Here is a 13949-nt window from a genome sequence, read left to right as displayed (position 1 = left end):
AGACACCACTCTGCATTTTTAATGTAAATGTGCGTCTGCGTGCTGTTAAATATGAATGATCTCCGTCTCACCTCAGGGTGAATTTGTGAGGAATGAGTGATAGTCTGTGTTTGCGCGTGTGTGCACTCTCAACCCGAATTAGTTGACTTTACTAGAAATTTTCGTGGAGACCCGTTGCACAAAATTATTTTAGTTTTTGCAAAGGATGAAACTTAACAAGTCATATTAACAAAAAAACTTTAGCTGGTGAAGTAGACAAATTAAGTTGGCATCAGTACTCTTTACTAAAAAGCATTAGTTCACATTATGATTTTTTTTGAGGATATGTTTTATAAAATAACTATTAAGTTGAACAAAAAATAAAACATTTAAAGTGATAGTTCACCCAAAAATGAAAATTCTGTCATCATTTACGAACTCTCATTATGTTACAAACCTGTATGAATTGCTTTTTTCTGGTGAACACAAAGGAAGATATTATGAGAAATGTTTGTAACCAAACCGTTCGTGGAGCCCATTTACTTCCATAGTATTCTCTTTTCCTACTATGGAAGTAAATGCATGGGATTCACAAACGATTTGGTTACAAACATTTCTCAAAATACCTTCTTTTGTGTTCACCAGAACAAAGAAATCATATGGGTCTGTAACAGTTTCAGTTGTGGTTGAACTATCCCTTTACCTTAACATTTCTAGTTCAGTAAACTTAATTTTAAGTTTATTTAATTTATAACAATCGCTCTGTCCATCATCTCCACTTAGTTAAAGGGACACCGATTTGCATTAAGCTTTGTATCGTTAGAACCCCAGTCATGTTTTTGAATGGTCGTGCATCATTCCCTCAGTTTCCCGTAAGACGGGAGAAATACAGATTTCAGTGTTGCACTTCCTTCTTTCAATGATGTAAAAATCGTCATTTTGCGTCATTGAAAGAAGGAACTGCTGTATCTTTTTCGAGGGTGAAAGACTACAGACACTCATTCCTCATTTTTCCAAAGTGGGTGCTATGGGTGGGACCCACTCACGCTACAGACCTATTACAGATCAGTGTGTGGGACTTACGAAAATATACGAACACAGACGATCAGCCGCCATCTTTATGCTAAGCTAAGCTAACAGACATTGTGGACCGAGCCAGACTTCATGTTACAATAATAGTGGAAGGTAATCGATATGATATGGAAGATGTCGATTTCACAAGCATGATGCTCTAATCCACTGTTCATGGCACCTTTATGAGCCACAATACAGCAAAGAGCTGAGGCAGATGGAGGAACAGAAGCCTGAGGAGTAGGCCGGAGCCTGGGCTTCGGCTGCATAGAGGAGCCCGGGGAAGACACTGCAACCCTCAGCCTCTGCTGCGTAGAGAAGCCCGAACTGGCTCGAGCTTGGACAAACTAGTAGTGGCTATACTCTCGCTGTGTGCTTTCTGTATTACATTTCCGCATCAGATCAGGATATGAACACTTGTTTGGTGAATGTTCCCGGGCAAGAGAGGTACTTTGCGCGTGTTTATTTCACAAACTTGTTTCGGTTTACAAGCACAAGCGCTTAGCCAGCACTTCTGTGTAGTATACATATTGTGCAGTCGACGCATTTGTGTGCTGGATGCGGCATTTTCTTCTTTGGGAATATACATGTTTGGCCAAGCACTCTCAAAAGTAGGGCTGGACAATAATTCAATATCAATATATCTCGCGGTATAATATTTTTCGGTAACGGTGATATGGTTTCTAAACGCATTTCCGATATTTCGATAGACATTACGGTGTCCTGTGGCCGTTCACATGTCACGCGTAAAAACGTGGGTCAAGGCACTACTTCCCTATAAAACGCGTGGCGTCTTTTGTAGTTAAGCAACCATGAGCCGCAATCTACCGGACAACGAGAAAACGGAATGCGAAACTAAATCGCTCATCTGTACCTCGCACCAAATCATATCATCGTCACACCATGCGATCAATTAATCTATTCGGGACTTTGGAGTGTTTGCTCAGAGAAGAGCTGTCACTCAGAAGTACGAGAAGGAGGTGCGGGGTAAGTTTGTGTCAAGTCACAGCTTCCAATGACGACACCATATAGGGAGAGAGAGAACAAGAGGTGATGCACACAAACTTAATTACTGGTGAGAAAAAAATAGGCTTAAGTCATAAAGTGCCATGGTTAGAAAAGGGTAAAGATGAGGAGAAAAGATAAGTAGGCTATGTATGCTGCTGTGTCACCTGGTTATGAGTAATATGTATAATATAATGTCTACTATCAAATATATCACTATCTAGCTTGCTAAGCAATAACAAGTACATCAGTATTTTTTATTTTTCTAACAGTTTGTAACATTAAATACTACCATTGAAAAGTTTTAAGGTCACATTGACTTATTTATCAAAACTATAGACTAACACAGATGGAACTATGAAAGTGTGACTGAAGAAATCCATAATATATCAAAACACAACCTGGTGGCAAAAAATGCATAATAGTTTATAAATGTAAAATAAATAGTTGTGGTTTTTAATGTTAAAATAGCTCTTCTTTGTCCCTTCTATGAGATGTCGATCTCAGAAATGGCCCCAAGCCTATTTAAGTTTGAGACCCCTGCATTACAGCATTGACATTCAGGGTGCTGAGCCTGAAAGTCTGGTTTATGGGAAAGTGATATCACTTTTTTTTTATGTGAAGACTTAACATGTATTAAAGGTGAACATTAATATATTTATCCCTTTTCATTTTAAATATGATATAGTTTTATAGGTTTCATTGGCAAATACATTTTTTCAGAGGTTTGTTTTTGGTTCAGACATCCATTGCAGGCATTCTCGGCAGTATTTCCTGAGGCTTTTTTAAAATGCTTACCGTTATCGGATTTATACCATATCGACCGAAATTAATAAGTATATCATGATAAAAATTTTGGCCATATTGTCCAGCCCTACTCAAAAATATATCAAAAACTTGAACGAAGCTTGCTCCTATACAAGCTTCGTACCGTATATGGACAGCTGCGTCCTGGATACATATTTTAGAACCCTAAACTGGAAGCGACAGCCAAAGCATGCAGGGATAAACGGACATCTGACTATAAAGTGAGTGTTTCTATTTCCTTTGTTACACTTACGTGGAATTTATATACACAATAGCATATCTGAGCAGTGTTCCGATTAATGGGAGTGGCTTGCAGAGCTGTGCATTGTGGGAGTTGTAGTTTTCCATACAAATGTGCCCTAAAGTCACGTTCTGTCTTTTCTCGGTCAAATTGGCACAAAATTCCAAAATTTATGTTAAATTTCGACTACAAATATGACCCACTTTCCGATGAAATGTCCCTTTAATTACATTCAAAGACTTTGTATTTTTAATTAATTTATATTACTTACTTTGGTATTATAACACAAAATCCCTGAGTTACTATAAGTTAATCGTTGAATAAACTTTATTCTTCACAGAAACGCATACAAAAACTGAATTTTTTACATGCATTGTCAGTACTGTGAAGAGAGATACAATAAAATGTACTGAACGGGGTTTATGTAAGGAAACATTTATCACCTGAACGGTGACTTCCAATATTATAATTTACAACAAAACAACATCAATAATATATGCTTAAACCTTTATGACATTTTATTAACAAATATTTAAGTAGTTAAAGTTCTTATTTTATTTTATTACACGGCTCTCTGGAATGCTTGATTCTGATTGGTCAGTTGAGACATTTGCAGGTTCGTTCTTTTCAAATAATAACTGCTCCAAATTAATAACGCATAGCCGGACTACTTGCACGAGTGAAATCGCTCCGCGCCAATAAAGATCAATAAACATTACTGTCTGTTTGGCGCCATCTTGTGACAAACACTGGACAACCACGACAAGACACAGACAGCTTGAGACTGAACCTGACAAAATAGATCATGACAGCTACGAAGCCAACACACACAAAAATACAGAATGGGGATTAAAACTTCTCAAAGACTGGCTAAAAGAGAAGAAATGGAGACAGACAAGTATGAAGCAGCGGATCTTAATAAGGTATTACGATCATTTTATGCATCTGTGCAAAGTTTCGCGGAAGGATAAAAATGTTAATTTAAAACAAATATGCCAATAAAATGTTTAAAATTCATATTCATGTCCAGTTTTTTTTCTTATGTAGCAAGTAGCCGTGTAATAAGCGGGATAATGTAGAGGCAGCCGGTAGTTATTGGGAAGTAAGCCCCGACAGTGTGATCAGGACCCGACGCGAATCATGTGCAAACGATTATGGGTATTCCTCACAACATGTACTAATAACTTTAAGCTCATTTTACTTTAGTTTAGTTTAATGAATTTTGTACTCTTTAAAGTTGAATAAACTAAACTTTTTAAGCATAAAATATTAAGTGATGTTTACTTCAATGTCTGGGTTAAGAGTGTGGGCACTATGGCTTAGCGTGTTCAATCAGCCACAATTTTATATGAGGGTCTCAGAAGTTCATGTGTAAGGAATGTACAGGGGCGAATCTCAAGGCTAAAGGTCCTCTAAACTTCTGACACACTCTTTAACTTTTTCAAAGAACTTTGATTCAACTTGGCTATTATAAGGGCAAGAGGGAATTTAAATCACCCATAGTGAGACAGACAGAAAGAAAGATGGTCAACTGTTACCCTATTTTATTTACACCCTGTTACGGCCACAGGTTGGCAGGTACTGATGGTGTGTGTGCGTGCGTGTTGTGAGTAGGGCACTGGGACAGGGCTGAAAGGGGCTGGAGGGGTAATGCTAGGGCTATCACATTAACCTGACTGGAGCTCCTCTAATAGGCAAGGCAGCTTAAATTGATATATCAATTTACTCCCCTCCTGTACGACTTCAAAGGCCTGCATTCTCGTTCCCTTAGCCTTTACCCAACCCATATCAATCTGCCTGTCTACACTGCATGACCACAGGACACCACCCAGCCAATCACATCACATATTCCAACAAGAACAGTTGAAGTTACCCAATCAGTAGAGAGTCAGGAGGTAAAAGGAATCACTTCAGATCTCCTATTGGTTGAATCGACAGTGTTAATAAAAAAAATTATTGCACCTTTCTGAAAAACGTGGCAATTCAGCAAATTGTAAATGTGCTATTTATGAGTTATTTTCTTTAATACGTATACATTCACATAATCATACAGTCGGATCAAATTTTTATAGCCATCATTGAGCCTTTATTCATGACCTCAGCAGTGTATAAACAGGAACAAAAAGGTTGAACATTTGTTTTGACATGCACCTATGAGCTGTATTTGTGTTAGCAAGACATTTACAACAGCTGAGATAGAAGCAGATCTTCACAGTTAGCTCCAGACTCTGTTCTTTTACACAAAATCAAACAACTCGTCTTCCCAGCACAAGCCCTAGAGGGCCATGATGTCATATCCAGTGCGAAACCTTGCTGATGACTGACACGTGTTTCCCATGGAGACAGACACGCACACACAAATTGAACGAGTCTTTGTTATGTCTGACATCCCCTACCTTATGCTAACCTGTTTTGTCAAAACAATTCCCAGAGAAATTAGATGACACAGATTCTGAAAGATAAGAGCCAAAATCTGCCAGAACCAAACCAACACTGACAAACAACACCTGCATGAGGCTTTTACACATCGCACATATCGATTTACATACTGAAACAAGTTACGTATCAGCACTTCCTTTCCTTTATTAAGCTATGATAAGAGTGCTGATATGCTTGATTCTACACAATAAGATTATACAAAAAGCATATTTTTATCTTGCAAAAATCATCATATTAGAATTATATAGACTAAGACTTAGTTATAGACTAAGACTGAGCACTTTGACAGGGTGAATGACATTTGAGAAATAAGCGTTAGACTGGATAAAGAGCAGAAAGGAGGGTGTTGTCAAGTGAGCCTCTATCTAACCTACCTGATCAGAGACATAGGGAAAAATACAGCAAATATTCAAAGAAGAAAGTCAGGCGATGAAAAGGTTGAAAGAGACTGAATGTGTTAAGAGAATGTGAAAAGAGAGAAAGGAAAGAGGGTCACAAAACAGATGAGAGCCGTGAATACAGAGCAGCTGAGATGTAAGAGAATTTTACAACAGCTATTGTCTGTCACTTACCCTGTATGTGTGTGCGCGTGTGTGTGAGATCACAATTTTTTATCATGAAGTGCTTTACTTTAACCCAAAGTAACTACCCAACACAAATATACTTCTTTTTAGTTTATTCCTTTACTCTGTCTCATGCAGACACACACATAAACAATCTCTGCCGTTCAAACACACAGTCGCTGGCTGCCAGGCCGTGCCCTTGCCAAAGGTTGATAAGTGTTCACACTACAAAGACTTCAATTTCCTTATTTGGTGCAAGATAATGCTTATGACAGCCTTTGGTACCTCTCATTTTTTATCCATCAATGGATTTTCTTTGTTTTCTGTGCATATCTGTTCACGGTTAATGACCTTTTCATTGAGGGCCTGACTTCGGCTCTAATCTGTGTGCCTGTGACAGAGTCAACATTTCCATCCAACTGTTCGATCAGCGTGAGCAGGTCCAGGGTTAACAAACACAACCGCATGCACCGCTTAGCCCTGAACGAAATTAGCTAAGTGCTAAAACAGCTGTGGCAGGTCATTTATTCAGCAAACGCATACGCAAACTAACCTCACTTTACTGTAAACGACCAAGACCACCCAAGCCAACCACAGGTTTAGACCAGATTTAGAAAACATGAGGAAAAGTAAACTCTGTTTACTGCTGCTCTCTCTATTCGGACTAAATGTGAACTTGACTGTGAAAACCAGGTTAAAGTCTCAAAATCAAATGATGATAAGCATCAAAGATTGATTTCAGACATTAATTTCACTATGATTGCAATCTTTGACATGATCTTATTAAGTAAGTATTAAATAAATCAGGATTATTTTTCACAGAATGATCTTAACATTATTAGATGATTATTTTGATTGATTTAAAAGTTTTTACAGGCAGGGTCACAAATAAAGAACTGCTAAATAATGAACACATTTAAATTAATAAAATACATTATTTGTTAGAGCAATAGTCTTGAGCAGTGTTTTGACAGCATGCGGTCCAACTCTAAAGGGGGCCGCACACCGAACGAGAAGCCCAGCGTAGTGTTGCGTCTAAGACAACTTGGAGGTAACTTACACCAGAAGCCCACATTAAACAGTGCAAGCTTAGTCAGATAGCATGTACCTTAAAATGCAAAATATGTGTTAGAGGTCAATGTTAAAGATGCAATTTGTATTATCTGCGCCGCTAGATGGCGCCAGATCAAATCAGTAACAATGACGTTGTTTAATGACGCACTGAAGCAGCATGGAATTATGGGATTTGTAGTCTTTAACTCAACCGCTGATGGCCATCAATCAGACGCGAACGAGAAATCATGTTGACGGATAAGGTAATCAAGTCTTATAAATGTTGCGTTTGATGACATAGTTTATTTCATTATGTACGTTTATATGTGATGTTCAAAACAAAATTGTTAGTCATAGATGTAACAGTATTAGTCCAAATTCGATGGTTAACACAGCACAGAATTAAGTTTTCAACTGACAATCTACAATGATTTTTCACATAATGTATTGACAGTCCAAATCTTATTGTGAAGTGTCTTAAAATGACCATTTATATTGCTGTACAATACCTCTTGATGTGCATATCGTCCGCGGGAAGACGCGCTGATTACAATCTACACACTAATGTTGTCATTAATATAATAGCATACGTTTTTTGAAGGGTTACGATTACGAATCAAAACAACTTACCCATCGCGTAAAACACAAGCAGGATCAGAATCTCTGTCTAGTTAAATGTTGTCGCGAAGCTCTCTTCATCCAGATAATGCAACACCAAATTTAATCCTCATTCTTTCTCTCGTTTTGTTCCAAACTCTTCTTGGGTCGTTTGGTTGGCCCGTACGCTTACGGGAGCTTTCTTTGCTGACACAACCAGCGGCAGACGGTAAAGAGTAATCCATAAGTCCATAAGCAAGCGCGTAGCCCGACAGGCGCTTACACATAGTTCCGCATTTGTCCACGACACTGGCTGTGTCCGAAAACTCAAGGCAGTGACTTGTTGCCTCGCTGCCTCATGAGGAAATGACTTCGGAGGCATGAAGGCAGCTCAGAGAAAGGCTTTCGGACGCACATTAAAGGCAGCGTGTTTGAAATATAAACAGAGAGCGCCTTTGTGATAACTAATCACATATTTCTACTTGAAAACATTACAGATATTGATAGTAATCAGCTGGACAAAATATATAACACTGGCCTAGTGGTTTTTGGACATTTTACTGCAAATATCTTGCAAATTGCACCTTTAATCGCTAAAGATTTGGGACAAATACGATGTTATTTAATGTTAAACCATGTGAGTGGCGCTTTGTGGCACGACAGGAATTTGAGCAGTGTCCTGAGTCACAGCGGACAGACCCGCCAGGCGCCGCCTGTGTGCGTATACTCATAGAAAACAATGTGTTTGAGTTTTTTAGAACGGCGCGGCACTGAGCTGCGCGTCCGGTGTGTGACCCCCTTGAATCCTTTGCAGAACCTGTTCGCCTTTTGCTGTCTCCACTCCACTGTCCTAAAAGTAGCAAAAATGCCCCCAAAACAAAACAAAATATGTATTGGGGCTGTACATTTTGTAAACCACTCATGTTGCTTTTAAACTCTTCTTTCAAAACTTTAAATTTGTGTTGTCAGATATACAATACAATACAATACAATCAAACACTTGCTTGATAAATCCTGTCAGTACTCCGGTCTACGCGCTGCTCGGCACAGTTGAAAATGATGGTCTAGCACTTGCATTGTCCTCAATGACTTCAGTCAAAAGGCAACATGCTCTGGATCCTCTTTTCTTCTTCCCCTTTTCTTCGTCTTTTTATCGTTTGTTGGTGAACAGCAGAAATAAGGAATGGTACGGTCACTGATTTGCCACAAAAGGTGCCCACGGGGGTTGACAGGGGGCACCGTTTGTGGGTGAGGCGTCGGGGCTGGGATAGTGCCAACTCTGTGTCTTTAAAACCATAGCTGTTGTGCTACGCTAGGCTACGGGCCAGTGAGTAATCTTCACACAACAACTGTCAGGAGGAATTCTGGGTAACACACAAAAAGAGCAAGTCTGTGAAGAGAGGAAGTGAGACGATGAGAGGCTCTGTGTTGGCGAGGTCCCGTTTGTCTCTCTCTCAATCTCTTTCTTAATTTATGGTAAAGTTTTTTAACACTATTCCTTGACAAACTAACAGTAACATTATATCATTTAATGATGTGTGCTTTACAGAACAAGAGTCACAACTCAGAGGTCTACTTTCCTTCTCTTTCTCTGTCTCTCTGCCTCTCTTTCTCACGGTGCTCCTCTGTCGGTTGGAAGCCCAGAGCAGGGCTGCTGCGGCGAAGCTCCCGTTACACACTGCCTCAGCCTCCCTGTCATCTTTGCTAGGCCCAATGCACCCTGGGAAATTAAATAACCCCATGTCTCAGTTTCTCCCGTGCCACAATTAGCATATTTTTTGTACAATGGGTGATGGTGTCTGGGATATAAAAGGACAGTCATTTAACTGTAGTTTCTCTGTTAACTCTCTTTACAAGTAGGCGATTCTGTTGTATCTATATTACAAAAGCTGTATAAATTACTTTTGTTCATATGTTTGTACTTAAAGTTTAATCACAAACCTAATAATAATTACATGTAAGCCTTTAAACACCAAACCACAAAACAACCACAATCATTGAAGCCCAAAGGTTTGCCGTTGTCACATGTTTTAGCTCATTATTTGAAGTAGTAGTTAAGTAGTAAATATTGAAAAAAATCTCTCATAACTTACTATCATATCCGAGTCGTGTTTTAATGTAAACATCAGCACAGTAGATTGTCTCATGGTGAAATGCATATGACAACTAGTCACATGCACAGTTATCTGTGTGACCCCATATTTGAATTTGCAGCACTTGTCTGTGTGTTTACATTAAAGTTGTAGTGTGTAATTTTTAGTAGAATCTCTTGACAGAAATGCAAAATAATATACAAAACTATATTATCAGGGGTGTACAAAAACCTTTCATAATGAACCGTTATGTGTTTATTACCTTAGAATAAGACGTTTTATCTACATACACTGGGGGTCCCCTTACATGGAAGTCGCCATTTTGTGCCGCCATGTTTCTACAGAAGCTCTTAACAGAGAAACTTTTTTACTAAGTTGTCTCCAACAATGAAATGATTGTCCGGTGGCGGCTACTGTAGCTTCTTTATGCGTTTCAATAGCGAGGGATGAGCAGTGGACTGAGCCGTTGGTTGCAATTCACAACCTCACCACTAGATGCCGCTAAAATTTACACACTGCACCTTTAATGCACAATGTTTTAATTATTAAATAAGCTCAACATAATAATCACTTTCTTTCAAAAACGTATTGATTGTGTGGTTGTCACCACACTTATTAACCCACTGCAGTCGTTTGGATTACTTTAATGATGGATATATGTGCTTTTTGGAGCTTCACCTTTTTGCACGCAGTATAAGATTTCATGAGGGCATTTTAATGTAAACAGACTTGTTTAGCTGTGTCCCAATTCAAAGGCTGAGACCTTTTAAGGACGTATTGTGAGAGTGATTGCATCACAGCAGCACCACTTAAGGCAAGTAAGGTAATCCAAATTCAAAGGATGCTTAAAATTAGGTCTCAAAATGTGTCCTTATTTCTCCACGCTGCTAAGGATTGGATTCTTCACAGCCTACGCTATCCCAAGATTCATTGCAGGCCTGTAACGGCAGAATATAATGGCTGAATATTTTCAAATAAACATTTAAAACCTTTATTTAAAAGGTTTCTTGTCACTGTTTTAGTATTATAAGTTACGTTTTGTATTTATAGTACTGTGTATGTTGCATTTTTCTAAAGTTGATTAATTAGAAATACTTTTGGTTAGTTTAATATACATCAATGTGTCATATTTTCTAAAATAAATGAATAATTTCCTGGTTTCATATTTATTATAAATACATAATTTATATAAGTCAGAAACTTCTCTGCTGTGTCCTGCTGACAGGCGAGGTGGGCGCATACGGTATGTGATGCAAATTATGGATCCTTATGGTTAGACGTCTCATTTCAGTTCGCTTCATGGACTTCGGAGGCTGCCACCTTCAAAAACCGAGTGCTCTCCTTCTGAGGGGAAGGTCGCAACCTTAGAAGGTCGCAGCCCTTGAATTGGGACACAGCTTTTGTGTTCAACTAAAGAAAGAAAGTCATATACATCTGGAATGGCATGAGGGTGATTTTTTTATATATTGGTAAACTGACTCCATGTTCAAGTTAAAGTAATGATGATCTGACACATTTTCAAAGACCCTGTCTGTACCTTAAAGGGCTCATTATAGATGTGTGTACGTACTACGGTGTAGCCGCGATGGCGTAGGTAGTGCGTCGTTTTTCATATATACTTCTGCGTCATTGTCGATGTGCAAACACACATGCAGACAGCTGGTAGGTAGTATCCACGCGTGTAACCACAGTAGCAGCGCGACCGTCAATGAAGAAGCAGCTTGGCAAGTTTAACCCACAAACGAAGACGAAACAGCAAATTTATGTTTTGATAAGACCAGCAGAGATGGAAGTAAATAAACAGCGACTTATGTTGCAGTTTGAGTTAAATCACTCCTCAACTTGGCCCATAGCAAACCGAAACAGTTTTTTACCTGATGGGAGGGATTCTCGTGGACCAATCACATCGCTTGCTGTCCGCGTAAAACTGACGCGCTGTTAAAAATTTGACGAGGTGCATGTCAGGCTACGCAGAGGCTATGGAGTAGCTATGGCGTAGACCTTACGCACGACTATAAATTGGACTTAAGACAAACAACCTTCTCTTCCTGCATGGGAGGAATCTTGGGATCTGTCTGGAATCTAGGCTGTGTTGAGGAGACCTGTACTTGTTCTAGATCTAGAACCGTAGGTGATACGAGTGCAGATGTTTGCAAGAACACTCCTGGACTCGCACTGTCAGATAGCTGCTAGGTGTAAGATGCTCACTGTCAAGTCCTCCAAGTTCAAAATCATCTTAAGTAATCAGACTGCACTTTATGTTGCATTGTTCCTCTGTAGAAAAAAACTGTCTGGGGAGCACTGCAGCTTCTGACAACATATATGTGGCTTAGCTAAAGTCGCCATGAATCTTGAGTTATGGTTCTCTTCCTTGGACTCCATCATGCCTCAACATCCCGGTTTATCAGATACGACTGGAGCTTTTATAGTATTGACACTAGTTTTTTTGGGGGGGAGCAGGGGTCAAACACATTCCCATTACTGACAGACCTTGATTCTTGATAGTAAGTATACTCTTATCATACACGTAAATTAAAGGCAGAAGTATAGTCCGCACTGCATACAGTGCGTGTATCGGCAGATTTTTTAAACCCTGCACACATTGTAAGCGTAGGTCGTGTAGGGGCCTACATGAGAATGTAGTATGTAGCCCTGGAAATGCATTGCATTTTGTTGCAATGCACACGCGCCGAACGTCTGTGTACACGTAGGAGTCAAATAAACTATACTTTGCAAGGCTGTGTGTTCGACTGTGCGTGTACATAGGAGTACACGTAAAAAAACAGAAAATAGCCGGGACTTAAATAGATAGGGGTCCACATTACCACATCTTTGCAAAAATGTATGTGCTGTAGCAAAAATATATTTTACCTGTTCAGTTATAACATTTTCAAAATCTTTTCAAGAATTTAACAAAGCTAGTGTGAGCACTTTCTCTATTACCAAAGGAATAAATAGAGATAAAAATTCAAAAGCAAATGGTGAATAAAAATTAAATGACATGACTAATGTGGAAATCACAGTTGACCAGATTTACTCTTTCACACATGCCCTGTATCCACTCCACATGGCATATGTCCACACACACACACACACACACAGTAAAGTAGCAGGCAGGCATTTAGACAGCATGGTGTAAGAGCTCGGTTGGACTGCCACACTCAGTCCAAACCAAATGAGACCATGCTGCTTCAAACAAGCCCAGCAGTCTCCAAGGATTCCACACTGATTCTCCACAGCAGATCATTAAAGTCTTGTATTTTCCCTTTCCTCTCTCTTTCTTTCTCACACTGCCTTCTATTGCTCCCAAGCACTTCGGTACAGAAAAAATTAGATAAAGACCAAATAAAGTTAACGTTTGAATAAACAAAGGCTTTTCTCTTGTTTTTTTCCTTAGTCCATTTCCCTGCCCTCTTTATTCGTCTTCTACGGCCCGTGGGTTCCTTAAGCTGTGTGTAGAATCTCATTGGTTGTTTCCAGACTTGCTACAGTGGGCGCAAGTTCTCAGTTTAATTGGAAACTTAAATACTTTGGGTAATGCATGGCCCCTGGGAGCCCTGGCTGCCATATCCTTTACAGACACACACACACACAGAGCAGACAGGGTGTCTCTCTCCTCCACGCAGGACCTCCAAACCCTCAACCCCCCCAACTACAGCTGTCCCCAACGACAGCCCAGGCCCTTCATTATCAAAATAGAAATTTGTGTCCTAAGTGCAGCAACATTGCTAATGCTAAATATCCAAGTCCCCCAGGAGCTAATTACGCCTGAGTACTGGCAACACGGATTCCATTTTTTCACCTCCAATAACAACTGTAAAAGCAATCTGAGCATTTTTCAATTAATTAAACACATAGTCTCCCAGTAACCTCTTGTCATTTTGCCCTCCAGGACCAAAGCTAATTTGTGTAAAATAAAATGCGAGAGCATGAGAAAGAGCGAGAAAAAGAAAGCAGCGGATGGGTGTTTTGAGTCAATTTTTGCTACCGTTAAAGAATTAAATGAGGAGACTTCAAATTTCGTAATGAGGACAGACACACCACTTTCGGAAAAAGCATTTCAGAATGTTAAAAGTTTTAAGTAGTATGTTAGATTGGTCT

The 13949-nt window shown here is 39.4% G+C and overlaps 1 long non-coding RNA gene across 4 annotated transcripts in view; it reads right to left on the bottom strand.

Moving 5' to 3' along the window:
- LOC129444675 (uncharacterized) overlaps positions 1-13949 on the bottom strand; it is a 188125-nt gene that overhangs the window by 129929 nt on the left and 44247 nt on the right. The window lies entirely within an intron of this gene.

Source organism: Misgurnus anguillicaudatus, chromosome 21 (assembly GCF_027580225.2).
Source record: "Misgurnus anguillicaudatus chromosome 21, ASM2758022v2, whole genome shotgun sequence".
NCBI lineage: Eukaryota > Metazoa > Chordata > Actinopteri > Cypriniformes > Cobitidae > Misgurnus > Misgurnus anguillicaudatus.
Note: the sequence above shows the minus strand (reverse complement) of the source record. Positions and strands in the feature narration are given on the sequence as shown.